Source organism: Staurois parvus, unplaced genomic scaffold (genome assembly GCF_062004578.1).
Source record: "Staurois parvus isolate SC_StPar_1 unplaced genomic scaffold, SC_StPar_1.0 ptg000576l, whole genome shotgun sequence".
Lineage (NCBI taxonomy): Eukaryota > Metazoa > Chordata > Amphibia > Anura > Ranidae > Staurois > Staurois parvus.
The window spans coordinates 1,399,515-1,416,563 of NW_028318372.1; the positions used below are offsets into that span (position 1 = coordinate 1,399,515).

A 17,049-nucleotide genomic window follows, 5' to 3' on the forward strand; every position below is an offset into this window, starting at 1 on the left:
GGGGATGGAGAGAGAGACAGACAGGGGATAGAGAGAGGAAGACAGACAGGGGATGGAGAGACAGGCAGGGGATGGAGAGAGAGACAGACAGGGGACGGAGAGAGAGACAGACAGGGGATGGAGAGAGAGACAGACAGGGGATGGAGAGAGAGACAGACAGGGGGTGGAGAGAGGGAGACAGACAGGGGATGGAGAGAGGGAGACAGACAGGGGATGGAGAGAGGGAGACAGACAGGGGATGGAGAGAGGGAGACAGACAGGGGATGGAGAGAGGGAGACAGACAGGGGATGGAGAGAGAGACAGACAGGGGATGGAGAGAGAGACAGACAGGGGATGGAGAGAGAGACAGACAGGGGGTGGAGAGAGACAGACAGGGGGTGGAGAGAGACAGACAGGGGGTGGAGAGAGACAGACAGGGGATGGAGAGAGACAGACAGGGGATGGAGAGAGACAGACAGGAGATGGAGAGAGACAGACAGGAGATGGAGAGAGACAGACAGGGGGTGGAGAGAGACAGACAGGGGATGGAGAGAGAGACAGACAGACAGGAGATGGAGACAGACAGGCAGGAGATGGAGAGAGACATAGGATGGAGAAAGAGAGACAAGGGATGGAGAGAGACAGACAGGGGATGGAGGGAGTGACAGGAAGGAGATGGACAGAGAGACAGACAGGGGATAGAGAAAATGAGGGACAGGGGATGGAGATAGACAGACAGAGGATGGAGAAAGAGAGACAGGGGATGGAGAGACAGACAGAGGATGGAGAAAGAGAGACAGGGGATGGAGAGACAGACAGAGGATGGAGAAAGAGAGACAGACAGGAAATGAAGAGAGACAGACAGGAGATGGAGAGAGACAGACAGGAGATGAGACAGGAGATGGAGAGAGTGACAGGCAGGAGATGGAGTCACAGGCAGGAGATGGAGTCACAGGCAGGAGATGGAGTCACAGGCAGGAGATGGAGAGTTAATCTTCCCATTCATTCTTGGATTTCCCACATGCAGGGATCACAGGAAGACATTGATGAAATGTTGTAGCTCAGATAACAGAAATGACCTTTTTGCATGCCCTCTGACAGTTGAGGATTCGCATTATACAGATCTATGTCCTCCCTCACCAGGCTCTGGTACCCCAGGTACACTCTGCAGGGCTGTCACCACTCTGCCCCCATGCACACACCATGACCTTGCCCTGTGACCTCCGCTGTCAGGAGTCCGGGGACTCCTCTGAGCCAGCAGTGACAGTTCAGAGACAGCAGCTGTCAGCGCACGGAGCTCCCAGCACTCTTCCCTGCTCAGGCACAGGTACATCCCACCAGCCTATGGAGGCGCTGCAAGGACTGGCTCCACACACAGGGCGGACCCTACAGGGACTAGTAAGGGATTCTCTTTTTTTATCCTCATTCTGGCTCATTGAGAATGTTGAAGAAGACGTGAAAGCCTCTAACTGTGCTGCTCCTTCCAATCAGACTGCCGCTAATCCCTACCTCTGCCTGCACAACTTCTGCCACTGACAAGCTGCATCCCTGAGTCTCCATCTGCAGCATCTCAGACCCCCTTCCTGCCCTCACCTCTGCAGGATCCCAACTTGGATTGCTTGCCTGGATCCCCTCCAATAGGAATTATTGCCTAAATCCAGATCCCACGATTGAATGGAAGGATAACTCAGGGCTATGGCATAGGATTCCTGGAGTTTGGCAATCCCCCTTGAATTCATCTGAATTGTGTAAGTGAATTAACTTCTGTGTCTGGTTATCTGTGCATGGATGCAAAGGAAATGGGTTGCAAACAGGTTTGTAGAAGCATTTCTACCAGTTACCCCCTGATTTAGAGGGGCACCCCAAGTTTTGAAAATGTGTCCTTTTTTTGCATACGACTCTGTCCTGGATAATACAACCCCATATTATGGTATTGTATCACAAACATTCCCTTTATTTATTGAATTTATTTAATGAGTTGTAAACCTATAATTAGTTTAATATGTCAATGAGCTGTAGTAGCCAAAGCAGCCAATCAGCATCCATCTTTATCCCTGTTACTTTATTAGACTAATTAGAGGTGATGTTGGATGTTCATGGGGTGTCCCTTGTATTTCCCTATTAAGTCACCCCAGGTTTTGGAATTGAGTATTTTGTGCTTGCAATGGCTTGCAAGCTGTTTTGTAATAGCATTTCTCCCAGTTTCCCTGATTTACAGGGTCACCCCAAGTTTTGAAGATTTATCCTTGCAATTTTTTGTCCTGGTTAATACAACCCATCTCTATTACATCAATTAAAATTGCATCCTTTATATTTATTATTTATTATTTATTACAGGTACTTATATAGCGCCATCAATTTTCACAGCGCTTTATATATATATATATATATATATATATATATATATATATATATATATATCATACTTTCACATCAATCATATTTACTCAATTATTGTATAGTTATGTATATTGTAAACATAGAATGTGTTTAATATGTCAATATGTAAAATGCAGTAGCCAAATCAGCCAACCAGCAGGCATCTTTTATCCCTGTTACTTTATTATACTGTAAGAGGTGATATTGGATGTTCATGGGGTGTTGTACAATATTGCCTCTTGTATTGCCATGTTGAATAACCCCAGGTGTTGGAATGGGACATTTTGTGCTTGCAATGGTTTGCAAACAGGTTTGTAGTCGCTAGTTACCCCTGATTTACAGGGGCGCCCCACGTTTCGAATTCACATTCCATTATGATTTATAAACTAAAAACATAAACATATAATCTGTTAAATAGGTTATTGTACAAAGTGCAGTAACCATATCAGCCAACCAGCAGGCATATTTTATCCCTGTTACTTTATTATACTGTAAGAGGTGATATTGGATGTGTATGGAGCAGGGGCGGACTGACCATTTGGAAACTCGAGCATTGCCCGAGGGCCTGGGGTCAGTAGGGGGCCCCATGAGATGCCCCTGGTACCTTTTTCATAGGCTTTTTTGAGTTTGGGCAAGGACACAGGGGCCCCATGATCCCCTATTGCCTGGGGGCCCCATGAGTTGTCAGTCCGCCCCTGGTGGTATCTGTGCTAGATGAGCGTTCCCCTGGTAGTGAGGTATTTGCTTCTGGGGCTTCCTCCCCAGTGGTCCATCTCCCATAGCAATGGGAGCAGATCATCATCATAGAGGCACCCAGCCTAGCTACCAGGTACGGTAGAGTAAGAGGAACCAAATGCACGCATGAGATGTGCACAGCGGGACCCCATTCTGTCACTGGAAGTGAGGTGATAGGAGTAAGCTGGATGGGTGGATAGGGCATAGGCTTAGCATGTGCCTCCTAATGCAATAGTTACAGTTAAGGTATGCATTGACACAGGACCAGAGGGTTAACTGGAATCCGGTTTATTAATTCAGTGTACACGGTGTATGGCTCATCTCTAAGTTGGAGGACTGCCTTAAAGTGTTATTATACTGTAAGAGGTGATATTGGATGTGTATGGAGCAGGGGCGGACTGACCATTTGGAAACTCGAGCATTGCCCGAGGGCCCTGGGTCAGTAGGGGGCCCCATGAGATGCCCCTGGTACCTTTTTCATAGGCTTTTTTGAGTTTGGGTAAGGATACAGGGGCCCCATGATCCACTATTGCCAGGGGGCCCCATGAGTTGTCAGTCCGCCCCTGGTATGGAGTGTTATACAATATTGCCTCTTTTATTGCCATGTTGAGTAACCTCAGGTGTTAGAATAGGATATTTTGTGCTTGCAGTGGTTTGCAAACAGGTTTGTAGACACTAGTTACCCCTGATTTTCAGGGGTGCCCCAAGTTTCAAATTCACATTTCATTATGGTTTATGAAATAAAACCATAAACATAGAATCTGTTTAATAGGTTATTGTACAAAGTACAGTAACCAAAGCAGCCAATACATTGTCTTTCTATATTCAATTATGATATATATCATATTACAAACATAGAATCTGTTTATTAGCTTATGGTACAATGTGCAGAAAGCAAATCAGCCAACCAGCAGGCATCTTTTATCCCTGTTAATTTATTATACTGCAAGAGGTGACATTAGATGTTCATGGGGAGTTTCAAAATACTGCCCCTTTTATTGCCATATTGAGCAACCCCAAGTGTTAGAACTGGGTATTTTATACTTGCAATGGGTTGCAAACAGGTTTGTAGTAGCATTTCTACTAGCTACCCCTAATTTATGGGGGCACCCCAAGTTTTGAAGATTTGTCCCTGGAATTTTTTTTTTCGTCATGGATAATGCAACCCATCTCTATTGCATCCTAAATTAAAATTGTTTTAGTAAAACATTGTCTTTCTCTATTCAGTTATGATTTTATCATACTATAAACATAGAATTTGTTTATTAGGTTATTGTACAAAGTGCAGAAAGCAAATCAACCAACCAGCAGGCATCTTTTATCCTTGTGCTTTATTATACTGTAAGAGGTGATGTTAGATGTTCACAGGGTGTCGCAAAATACTGCCCCTTGTATTGCTATATTGAGTAACCCCAAGTGTTAGAACTGGGTATTTTATACTTGCAATGGTTTGCAAACAGGTTTGTAATAGCATTTCTACTAGCTACCCTTAATTTATGGGGGCACCCCAAGTTTTGAAGATTTGTCCCTGGAATTTTTTTTTTTCGTCATGGATAATGCAACCCATCTCTATTGCATCCTAAATGAAATTGTTTTAGTAAAACATTGTCTTTCTCTATTCAGTTATGATTTTATCATACTATAAACATAGAATTTGTTTATCAGGTTATTGTACAAAGTGCAGAAAGCAAATCAACCAGCCAGCAGGCATCTTTTATCCTTGTGCTTTATTATACTGTAAGAGGTGATATTAGATGTTCATGGGGTATTGGAAAATACTGCCCCTTGTATTGCCATATTGAGTAACCCCAAGTGTTAGAACTGGGTATTTTGTACTTGCAATGGGTTGCAAACAGATTTGTAGTAGCATTTCTACTAGCTACCCTTAACTTATGGGGTTACCCAAGTTTTGAAGATTTGTCCCTTGCATTTTTTTTTTTTTTGCCAATGAATAATTCAACCCATTTCTATTGCATCCTAAATTAAAATTGTTTTAGTAAAACAGTGTCTTTCTACATTCAATTAGAATTTATATCATATTATAAACATAGAATTTGTTTATTAGGTTATTGTACAAAGTGCAGAAAGTAAACCAGCCAACCAGCAGGCATCTTTTATCCCTGTACTTAATTATACTGTAAGAGGTGATATTAGATGTCCATAGTATTTGTTTAATAGGTTATTGTACAAAGTGCAGAAAGTAAATCGGCCAACCAGCAGGCATCTTTTATCCTTGTACTTAGTTATACTGTAAGAGGTGATATTAGATGTCCATAGTATTTGTTTAATAGGTTATTGTACAAAGTGCAATAACTAAAGCAGCCAGTCAGCAGACACATTGTATTCCTGTTACTTTATTATATTGATTAGAGGTGATATTGGATGTTCGTGGAGTGTGTCCTGGATAATACAACCCATTTCTATTGCATCCTACATTGGAAACATTGTCTTTTAATACCTAATTATGCTTAATATCTGCATATTATAAACATAGAATTTTGTTTATTACCTCATTATACAAAGTGAAGTAGCCAAAGCAGCCAATCAGCAGTCATCTTTTATCCCTGTTATTTTATTATACTGATGATTATACTAGAGGTGATACTGGATGTTCATGGAGTATTGCACAATACTGCCCCTTGTATTGCTATATTGAGATACCCAAGGTGTTAGAATCGGGTCTTTTGTGCTTGTAATGGGTTACAAACTGGTTTGTAGTAACATTTCCACCAGATGCTCCTGATTTACAGAGGACCCCAAGTTTTGAACATTTGCCCTTGGAAATGTTTTGTCCATGCCTCTGTCCTGGATGTTCCATCTCTATTGCATGTTAAATTTAAATGTATTAGAAAAATCCTATTTACTTACTGAATTTTGATTAATATCTACATAATATAGACTTAGAATTTGTTTATTATGCCATTATGCTAAGTAAACAAAGCTGTGAAGTAACCAAAGCAGCCAGTCAGCAGTCATCTTTTATCCATGTTACTTTATTGCACTGCTTAGAGGTGATATTAGATGTTCATTCGTTGTTGCACAACGTTGCCCTTTGTATTGCCATATTGACTTACCCCAGGTGTCAGAATTTTGATATTTTAGAGGTGTTATTGGATGTTCATGGAGTATTGCACAACACTGCCCCTTGTATTTCTATATTGAGATACCCAAGCTGTTAGAATCGGATATTTTATGCTTGTAATGGGTTGCAAACTTGTTTGTAGTAACATTTCCACCAAATTCCCTTTATCTGCAGGGGACCCCAAGTTTTGAACATTTGTCCATTTTTTTGTTTTGTACATTCCTCTTTTCTGGATGTTCCATCTCTATCAAATCTTAAATTGAAATGTGTTAGATACATCCTTTTTACTTACTGAATCACGATTCATATCTACATATTATAGACTTAGAATTTGTTTATTATGCCATCAGGGGCGGACTGACCACTTGGAAACTCGGGCACTGCTCGAGGGCCCGGGGTCAGTAGGGGGCCCCATGAGATGCCCCTGGTACCTTTTTCATAGGCTTTTTTGAGTTTGGGCAAGGACACAGGGGCCCCATGATCCCCTATTTCCCGGGGGCCCCATGAGTTGTCAGTCCGCCCCTGTATGCCATTATGATCAGTAACCAAAGCTGTGAAGTAACAAAAGCAGCCAATCAGCAGTCATGTTTTATCCCCATTACTTTATTATACTGATGAGCGGTGATATTAGATGCTCATGGGTTGTTGCTCAACATTGCCCTTTGTATTGCCATATTGACTTACCCCAGGTGTCAAAATTTTGATATTTTGGTATTTTGTGGTCAGTGATGTGTATGGAAAGCACAAGTATAACAGCTAAGCATAAAAGTGTCCTTGGAAATTCTTTTAAATTAATCTCTTTTTCTCAAAATCATTTTTTCCCAGGTATAAAACACTCATTGATCTCAAAGCCTTGTAGATGGAACCGTTTTGTTTGTCTTAATCATTCTTGCTGTCCGCTACGTGCTGTTCTGCACCTTTACCTTGAACATACCATTGAACAAGCTCCCTTATAAAGCCTTAGTTCAGCAAAGCGTGGGCTTCTCATTTTCTGAATTGATTGGCTGGTACAGAATTGCCTTGTCACACATTCCAAAGGACATTTAAAACAATCATTAATACAGTTAGCTGGATAGCTATTAAAGGGTGATAAATGAAAATTTGGTGCTTTTTCATAGCCTTTTGCTGATATCACCTCTAACTGACTACCATGTATATAACTTGAAATGTCCCAAGTGAAGATGCGTAACCCTGGAGGTAAAAGCGAATTTATTTGTTTTTTTCCTTTGGTGAAATTTTGGCAAAATGCATTGGAGTCGTGTGTTGGTAATTCCTGTTGCACACCTGCCACTTATTAGTGCCAGTACTCTCCCTGGCTACAAGGTAATTATGTTTTTCGCTGGAGGCAGTTAATATTCAATTTTCGTAGGTCGAAGGGTTAGTATAGGCTAAGTGTGAAGAATTAATTTAGGTTTAGCTAGTCGGTTTAGGCTTCATTTTAATGGCTACATTAATTGTTAAAGCAATTCTCGTACTTTCTCCTAGCAGCAGAGTATTTCATTGTGTTAGCCATGGACAAAAGTAGAAATTTGGATTTGAGGTGATGCCATTGATTGGCTAAGTACAAAGACTGCAGTGCAAGCTTTTGATGTGTGATAAGGAGCCCTATCCTTGTCTTCCAACACCACAGCTGCCAGAAAAGTCTTTAACATTTGACACTTTAGGGAGTGTCAAATACCTGCATCCTACACAAGGCACCATGGGGACCTCAGGGCTCTGCTATAGCATAGGGTTTTTTGGAAGGTAGCACAACTGGGTGGAAAATTACTGGGCAAACAGTGACTGCACTCCATATATTTGGTTGTCTGAATACAGTATCTGGCAGTGCAGATTCTTTCATCCATGTGTATGGCTAGTCTTAGGGTTAGAGGAAGGGATGAGAGGGAGTTAGGATGAGTGATAGGGATTGATGATATTTGAGGGGCAAGGTACTGGCTCCTGAAAATAAGGTACTGGTACTTTTAAATGGTGGAACTCAAACAAGAAAAGACTATTCAGGTTATACCAGGTAGAGTCTTGGGTTTAAACAGACCTCAGAGCTTCATTGATACTCAGTGTTCTCTCATGCTGCTAAAGCTTGCAATCCTATTTCTCCACAACAGTGTAAGGGTCAATGTAACCTAACATTAGTCTCAGAAAGACGTCAAATACAGCATTCTTTCAGGTAACACACAGATGCACACATACTGTAACCCAACTGTAGAGCAGCCTTTCTCAATTTTTTTTTACCCCAGAAGAACTCTTGAAATAATTTTTAGGTCTCAGGGAACCCCTGCAAAGAGTAATCCATTGGGTGTCTCTAGGAAAATGCCCCTTACATTGGTAGTTATTGGGAAGAATGCCCCCCTCCTTACAGTGGTGGTTAGAATGCTAACAATACAGACAGTTAAAAAAAGATCATTGGTGCCATGCTGTTGGCTTTGGTAAGTGGCAATGAACCTGGCTTTATGCAGGCACTATCAAATAGGAGGTCAATCAGCCACAGCTCAAGAAATCTCTAGCAACCTCTGGAGGAACCTGAGAGTGCAGAACCTTGATTGATTGATTACAGTCTAATGTCCACACCACCAGTGTGATTTAATCCTTTTTTAACACTTTTGGGTTATTTATAAAACAGTGAATGTGACCAAACATTTATTGATCGCTAAACCATCACTGTTATTTAAAACACTGTGGGAACTCGCTTCAAGTGGTAGAGCTCTTCTTCAAAACACACAGCAACTCGCTTTCTTTTCAGGGCTTTTTTGCCCACTTTTATTTAAGAAAGTTCAAACAACAAAAATGCTTCCCACGCAGGGGTATCCATCATCAAGCAAATCAATATTCAGCCTCCTGGCTTGTACCCAGTTTTAAGTCTGCCTCCTGCAGACTCTTCCCAAAAGGTTCTTTTGGCACCCAGCGAACCTTTAGCACACAGCTATTCTGTAGCAGCCCCTTGCTGCTTTTGGCTTCCACCTCTCCTAGGTGTAGCCCACCTGACTCCACGGCAGAGACTTCCTGTCTGCCGGGGTGGAGTCCGCCTGACTCCTAACTGCTGGGGTGGAGCCCAGAATCATGGCCTGGCTTCCCCTAAAAGACCTGCACACACCTGTGCAATCAGCACGCTGGCTGCTCCCAAAATATGGGCCCAGGATTGGAGATTTCATCCCTCCCAAATCTCTAAGAAATCTCCAGGCTACAGGTCCCAAAACAGGCTTTACCAACCAAAGAGGAAACTGATAAACCAGTTTCCTCTGCATTAGGAGATCTGCCTGGAGCCCCTCAACCTCTATGGTTGAGAATCCTGGGTCAGCATCGTGCTTTCCACCGTGGCAGGATACTGCACTGCCACATATCCCCCCCCTTTGTTTTGATCCCGTAGGGGGCAGAACACACAAGCCCAAATTCTTTACTTTGGCACCTCTGTGCCAGCTTTCACCTATATGAGCCCATTCCTGACTGACATCACTTTCAAAGGGAAACTTTCCTTCCTGTCTTACGAGGCAACTTTCCCTGTGTTCTCCTACTACACGGACTTGGGCCCTATAAAGACACTGTGCCTTTTTTCGGGTACGCTTCCAAAAGCGTTGCCGCTCTATTTTCCTTGGGGCCACCCAAATCACCTTCCCATTAAGGAACTTCCAAAACTTCGTACCTTTCTGAGGATGAGGTTGACGCCTGAGTTTTCGGTGTCGGATAACATTACAGCTACGCTGCACTCTCAACCGCCGGTTTCCCTTTACCTTTGAAGGGGTCACACTTTTAAACACAAAAAGTGCGGGCTCTTTTATTGGGGTTACCTTAGACCCTCGCTGCATTCTATGTACAGGCATCTTCTTACTGACAAAACCTAGCTCGGTTGGTTTCCCCCCGTACACTGCATGCTTCCTTTGGTCACTGACAGTCTCAGATGACAGCAATACTACTATCCTACTATCCTTCTGAAGGACAGACCGATTGTCTTGCTCTTCAGATGTTTTTATGTCAGGGGACCTCTTTAAATTATCCACTTCCTTAAAGTTTTCCCTCTGGGCAGATAAGCTATTTAAAGTTTCTCTTCCCAGAGTACCCTCCTGAACCTGTAGGGGGCCTAATTCAGCTGCAGCTTTTAGTTCAGCTGTGTCTAGCACATCATTACCCACCACATCACATGTTTCAGGGTTATCCGCATGCATGTCCTCATGACCTTCAGGTGCATCATTAGGCTTATGGTCACCCACAGAAACTAACTGATCTACATTTACCAGTGCCTCGCACTTTTCCAAATCATCATATTTACCATTTACCAATGCATCGCACTTTTCCTCATGGTCAGAAACATCCACACCTTTGTCAGAACTCATTTCAATGTTTGGCAGGGCAGTGTCTGGAAACCAAGTGCACAGCGGGGAGTGGTTGTCTCCCATGGCAACATCGCTATCCACCAGCTCCACTGGCACATGAACCTCTTCCAGCAACTGTCCTGACACCTGACCATCATAACATAATTCTACATTTGGTTTACTGACCCCAATCACTTGACGTGTGCCATCTGACACTTCCACCAACACGGGCTCATTTGGGATCACGCTATTCATTCCCACACCACTGGATCCTTTGTGGTTTGTGGGCACGATCTCTGCTATGTGCTCAATCTCACTTGGCCCGTCCATATTGGGAGGGAGATCATCTGCAGCAACAGCAAGTGTGCCCTTGTCTATAAGCCGCTCTGCAGTCCCTCCATTTAGCACAGCAGAAGTCGTGTCCACTCCACTGTTGGAAACAGAGGTCCCTTTCAACAAAGCCAACAGGTTTTCAGCCCATCTGTCCCAGTCTACTTTCTCTGCGCTCCAATCAGAGGTACTACGCAGTACTCCATCAACTGCCAGAGGAGACACAGGACAGAGTGGCTCAGCAGACACATCACATATATCACTTTTGTTCAACCAAAACTGTGGCACTAAATTTTTAACCTCAACAGGTTGCAATACCACACCTTCACCACCGTACTCTGATGGCGCTTCATTCACCTCAGGAACACTTCCATACATATTGTCAGTACTGACAGACTCAGTTAACCCATTATCACCATGAGCATTTTCAAAAATTTCAGTTTTAGCATTTAAATCATCATTTGTGTCAAGTACTCTCTTGTCCAGAGCAGCAACATAGTTGTCCCAGGCAACCTCTGGCTCCAACACACAGAGCTCCCAGGAAGTTTCCATGGACACCTTTGCAGCCTTGGATACTGTTGCCAAGGGCAACAACATATCTTCAATCATATTCACATCAACACTGTTATCCTTAGTGAGCTGTGCTAGCCCATCACCAACCGTAACCTTACATTTACCAACAGTAACACTTTTGTTGGCATGACCATCAGCATTCTCATTACCTATAGACATGACTGCAGCTCCATAGCTGACCTGGGAAATCCTCTGCTCCGTCACTGCGGGCTCCTGGGAGGTTTCCCTGGGCATCTCTGCAGCACCTATCACTAGGGAACACGGTGCCATGGCAGTTTTGGTCACCCCTAGGTTACCATCCCCAGCCTTCTGCTGGATTATAGCAGGCACCTGCAGAGTCCCCATGTCCTTTTCCATATTTAGTCCTGCTAATCGTTGGGCTGTTCCCTGTGCCTCCCCACTACTCAGGGTAGCACACAGCAGCCAGTCCATGTCCATCTGTATTGTGGAACTCCCTGAAGGACACACTCTCACTTCCTTGGACTCAGTCCCACAAACAGTCTTACCATTTCCTGAAGCAGGTGTCATAGCCTTCACTTGAGTGCGTAGTCTCTCCTCTGCTTGGCTTTGGCCACCCAGTTCATCCATGCAGCTATAGGATGATACCCTGGCAGGCACTTCTGACTCCTTGGCACCCCCTGCAGGCACAACAGGTACTTTTTCACTGTTGCCAGAGGTGGCTGCCAACATTTTTAAAAAGGAATCTGGGCTTGCAGATGAAGACTTTTGCTCAGTAGCACCCTCATCAGTGGTATTCCATAATCTGGGGCAGGAAAAGATACCATGCCCAAACTGACCACATTCCAGGCAGGGTATTACCTTCTTGGGATACGGAACGACATCTCCCTTGTAGCCCCTTCTCCTGGTTGGCAGGCTTTCTCCTGTTGCTATGGGAGATGGCACTCTCCCAGCTGAACTTTGTGGGTTCCTCCAGATGCGCTGAACTCTCATTTCTGCGTTGTCACAATCCTCTGCAGACGACACTCCTCTTACAGGGTCCGCAGGCCTGAAGTCACATGTGTTGCTATGGGCAACCACATTCTTCTCAAACTTGTGGTCAGGCTGTCGCTCCTTCCTTGCACTCAGAGCCGGCTTGCCTAACACAGATGCAGTCCTTTGCTTTGATATGCAACTTTGCAATGGAGGCTGACACAAAGGGCATTTAGAGACAGTGTGCCCCCACTCCCTGCACCGCAAGCATCGCTCTTGCCAACGTGTCTTGTCCAGGCTCCCCACATTGCAGCCTTTTTCCAGCTTAGGACTCTGCACATTCATAGCTGGTCTCCTTTCACCAGTGTTGCCAGCAGCAACAACATGCACTTCCCATTTTGGCAAACTTTGTTCATTTATGTATGGGGCTTGTTCTGGGGATAACAACCCCTCCAGCCACAGGGCTCGGTCTCTCATATCAGCAAATCTTTCTTCTTTTCTTTGCTTTGACCGCCTCATCTTCACAGTCACTTCACAACACTTTTGCACAGTCCAACAACCAAGAAATGAAGCACTGTCTCTTTAAGGCAGGTTCTCCTCACCTGCACACACAAATTGTGCTGTCCAATGCACATAAACACAGTTCATATAACTGATGAACTTACTTTTGCAGGGATCTCCAATTATGCCCGCATCCTCCACCATATGTGGGAACTCGCTTCAAGTGGTAGAGCTCTTCTTCAAAACACACAGCAACTCGCTTTCTTTTCAGGGCTTTTTTGCCCACTTTTATTTAAGAAAGTTCAAACAACAAAAATGCTTCCCACGCAGGGGTATCCATCATCAAGCAAATCAATATTCAGCCTCCTGGCTTGTACCCAGTTTTAAGTCTGCCTCCTGCAGACTCTTCCCAAAAGGTTCTTTTGGCACCCAGCGAACCTTTAGCACACAGCTATTCTGTAGCAGCCCCTTGCTGCTTTTGGCTTCCACCTCTCCTAGGTGTAGCCCACCTGACTCCACGGCAGAGACTTCCTGTCTGCCGGGGTGGAGTCCGCCTGACTCCTAACTGCTGGGGTGGAGCCCAGAATCATGGCCTGGCTTCCCCTAAAAGACCTGCACACACCTGTGCAATCAGCACGCTGGCTGCTCCCAAAATATGGGCCCAGGATTGGAGATTTCATCCCTCCCAAATCTCTAAGAAATCTCCAGGCTACAGGTCCCAAAACAGGCTTTACCAACCAAAGAGGAAACTGATAAACCAGTTTCCTCTGCATTAGGAGATCTGCCTGGAGCCCCTCAACCTCTATGGTTGAGAATCCTGGGTCAGCATCGTGCTTTCCACCGTGGCAGGATACTGCACTGCCACAACACATATACTAGTAAGATTTACCAGCAGTGAATGTTTGTTGAATGCCACATTCACTGTTTTATAAATATGCCCTAAAATGGGTGGGCAAAGGGCACACCCCTACCACACTCATAGTCAAGCAGACCATTTGGGATTTGGCTGTCATTAAGATGCAGACCATTGTCAATTATTCCAACAAGGAACCTACACAAGTGCAAAAATTTATTGTTTAGATGCAAGTTCATTTTTTTACCATAGCATTTTTTTCTAGCTTTTCACCTTGATGCAGAATTCCAGGTATGGACCAGTTTGGACAAACATACGTATGCAAATTATATACCTGTGGGATCCCTGTGGAATCATTGTAGTAGTTACTACTACTACCATGATCAATACTGTCTTCCGGGTCCAATGACAATCAGCTGCCTTGCTGCATAGTGAACACAGGGGTCGCTTACTTGGAACTGGCGCCGTTCACAGAATGGTTTGCATTTTTTCCCATGAGGTGGAGAGCATGACATCACCACTCCACCTCTCCAACTTGTCAAATCAGAGAGTACCTTGAATTTACTGAGAAAAATGCAAGGTGTTCTTCGAATAGTACCCATGCCAAGCGAGCGAACCCCTGTACTCACTATGCATCAGGGCATCCAAACAGGACCTGGGACATGAAGAGACTACTACAGTGATTTCCAGCTTCCACATGGATCCCACGGATATGGTACATGCATGCTTATATTGTTCCAAGCTGGACCAATGATCTATGCAAAAAAATCCTTACCTGGAATTCAGTTTAAACTAAATTTAGAGGTTGAATACAAGGTTTAACATAGTATCATACTTTCATAGTTAAAGAGTGCATGTTTTATATAAGTCTATACATCAGATTAAAAAAAGGACAATTGAAAAGGAAAGAGGGACACCAGTCTTGGTTCCAAAAGGGACACTCCCTTTAAATGATGTACAATTGTGAGCTTTGATACTAGCATGATTTTGGGCAGAGATTAGAATCTTCAAGGATTAAAACAGTCATTTTGTACCTTTTTACCTCAGAAGAACCCCTCAAATAATTTTATGGTCTCTGGAAACCCTTACTCAAACCAATGCATCAGATGTCCATGGGGAAAATTCCCCCTACATTGGTGGTTAGCAGGACGAATGCTATCTATACAGTGGTGATCAGACAGCTAAAAATATAATTTGGGTCATACTGCTGGTTTACCCAAGTAGTATTAACTCTGGAACTATTGGGTCATAATGCTGGTTTACCCAAGTAGTATTAACTCTGGAAATATTGGGTCAAAATGCTGGTTTACCCAAGTAGTATTAACTCTGGAACTATTGGGTCATACTGCTGGTTTACCCAAGTAGTATTAACTCTGGAACTATGCAGGCACCATCAGATAGGAGGTAAATCAGCCACAGCTCAGGTTAACCATAGCAACCTGTGAGCAACCCTAGTTGAGAATGGCTGGGTTAAAAGGTTGGGTTTGAACTCATATCCTCTATACCAGGGGTATCCAGATTTTCTAAGCAAAGGGCCAGATTACTGTCCTTCAGACATGGGGGGGTAGAATGTGGCCAGTTGGAGTAGAAAATGCCCCTTTGTCAGTGGGAATAAACAATGCATCAGGTTTGGCTGCCAATGGGAGTAAGAAAATACATAGCACAAGTAATCAGTAGGAGAGGACTAGTGCCCCATGTTTGGTATTGGTGAGAGGAGGAAATGGTGCCTCATCATTGGTATCAGTGGGTAGAATAAAGCCCCATCTTTGTTGTCAGTGGGAGGAACAATTCCCCATTGTTGGTTTCAATTTGTAGGAATAGTGCTCCAATGTTGGGTTCTGTGGGAGGTTAGTGCCCCAAAGGCCACATAAAGGCAAGCAAAGGGCCACATCTGGCCTGCGGGCTGCAGTTTGATAACCACTGCTCTATACTAAAACACTGCAGTGCTGTGCAATCTATAGCATTAGAGAAAGGCAAAACTGTTTTCTTTAAATCTGAACTCCAGGATAAGTAATTATTGTTTATATATATATATTAATCATGTGCATTCTTAAATAAAAACAAACAAGGGCGCACTCTCATCGTGCATTACCGTGGTATAACACGTAATTTATTAAATAGAAAGGATGTATACTCACAAACCAACGTGATAATGGGCAGTATAGGTGATCCACAAAAACAGTCACAATGCAACTGTGTCTAATGATGCGGATAAGCTGACGCGTTTCGGGAGTTACTCCCGGGAGTAACTCCCGAAACACGTCAGTTTATCCGCATCATTAGACACAGTTGCATTGTGACTGTTTTTGTGGATCACCTATACTGCCCATTATCACGTTGGTTTGTGAGTATACATCCTTTCTATTTAATAAATTACGTGTTATACCACGGTAATGCACGATGAGAGTGCGCCCTTGTTTGTTTTTATTTATCAGTGGTCAGATTGCCCGATCTCAGAAGGGCAGCACCTCTTCGGTTGGCATTTCACAATTCCTTGGTTTGCATGAAGATTGGAGCGCTGCTTTCGTTTGTTTTTCATGTGCATTCTTACTTGAATTGTGTTGTTCTTTGTGTATTTCTTCCAAATCTGTGCAGTAATCCAGTGTGAGACTTTCCCTCTGTATAGGAACTTCCTGTAATAAAGACCTCTCAACGCTGCTCTCTCTCCTTCTGCAGGGTGACTGGTCTTGTCTCCGCCCCCTCTTGTAGTTTTCTGCAGGCAACTTGTGGTGGGTGGGGTCTGCCATGTCCCTCCCACAGCTCTGCTCTTTGCACAGGCTATGTACATCACAGTGATGATGTTACCACTACATTTGCAAGATAATATCTAGATGTAGGCATGTGGTGCACACAAAAGTTGTCGTATATCATTTGTGGCTACTGAGGAATGTATTTAAATGAAAGTTGTTGTGCACAGAGTTCAGCTTTAATAAGACACAGTTACGAGGCTGCTAAGTAAACAGTTCTACAAGATTACTCTTGTTCGCTCATCCAGAAGTGTGCGGTGCAGCTGTGTTTCTGTGCTTTGGGATGTGTCTGTCATTCAGGAGCAGAGCAATGTCAACAATTCCAAACAAGGGCTCAGTTTTATTTGTGTGGAAGCTCAGGGTACCGTGAGTGATCTCCGCACAGTCGCTCCTACAAGGTGATTGTTCATTTTCTGTTTGTGTTTAACAAGGAAAATAGGTCGACTGCCAAAATCCAAGGGGTGAAAGGGAAGATAAATGAATACATTAAATAATTCAGTGCTGGCCACACAATGTTAGTGTTCTAGGTTTATTTCTCTTTATAGAGATGTAGATCTGTTACACAGAATGGTTACGGGGCTACAAAGATTGGGTGCGTGGTGTTACCTTTGGCAGCCAATTGAAATCAGACTGTGCTA

General features: G+C 43.7%; 1 protein-coding gene across 1 annotated transcript in view; it reads left to right on the forward strand.

Moving 5' to 3' along the window:
- Window positions 1-1,139: 1,139 nt before the first annotated feature.
- The window catches only part of CALCR (calcitonin receptor), a 394,427-nt gene continuing 378,517 nt past the window's right edge, over window positions 1,140-17,049 (forward strand). The window contains exon 1 of the mRNA XM_089692113.1: window positions 1,140-1,728. The gene's annotated coding sequence lies outside the window, so the exon portion shown is untranslated. The remainder of the gene's footprint in view (window positions 1,729-17,049) is intronic.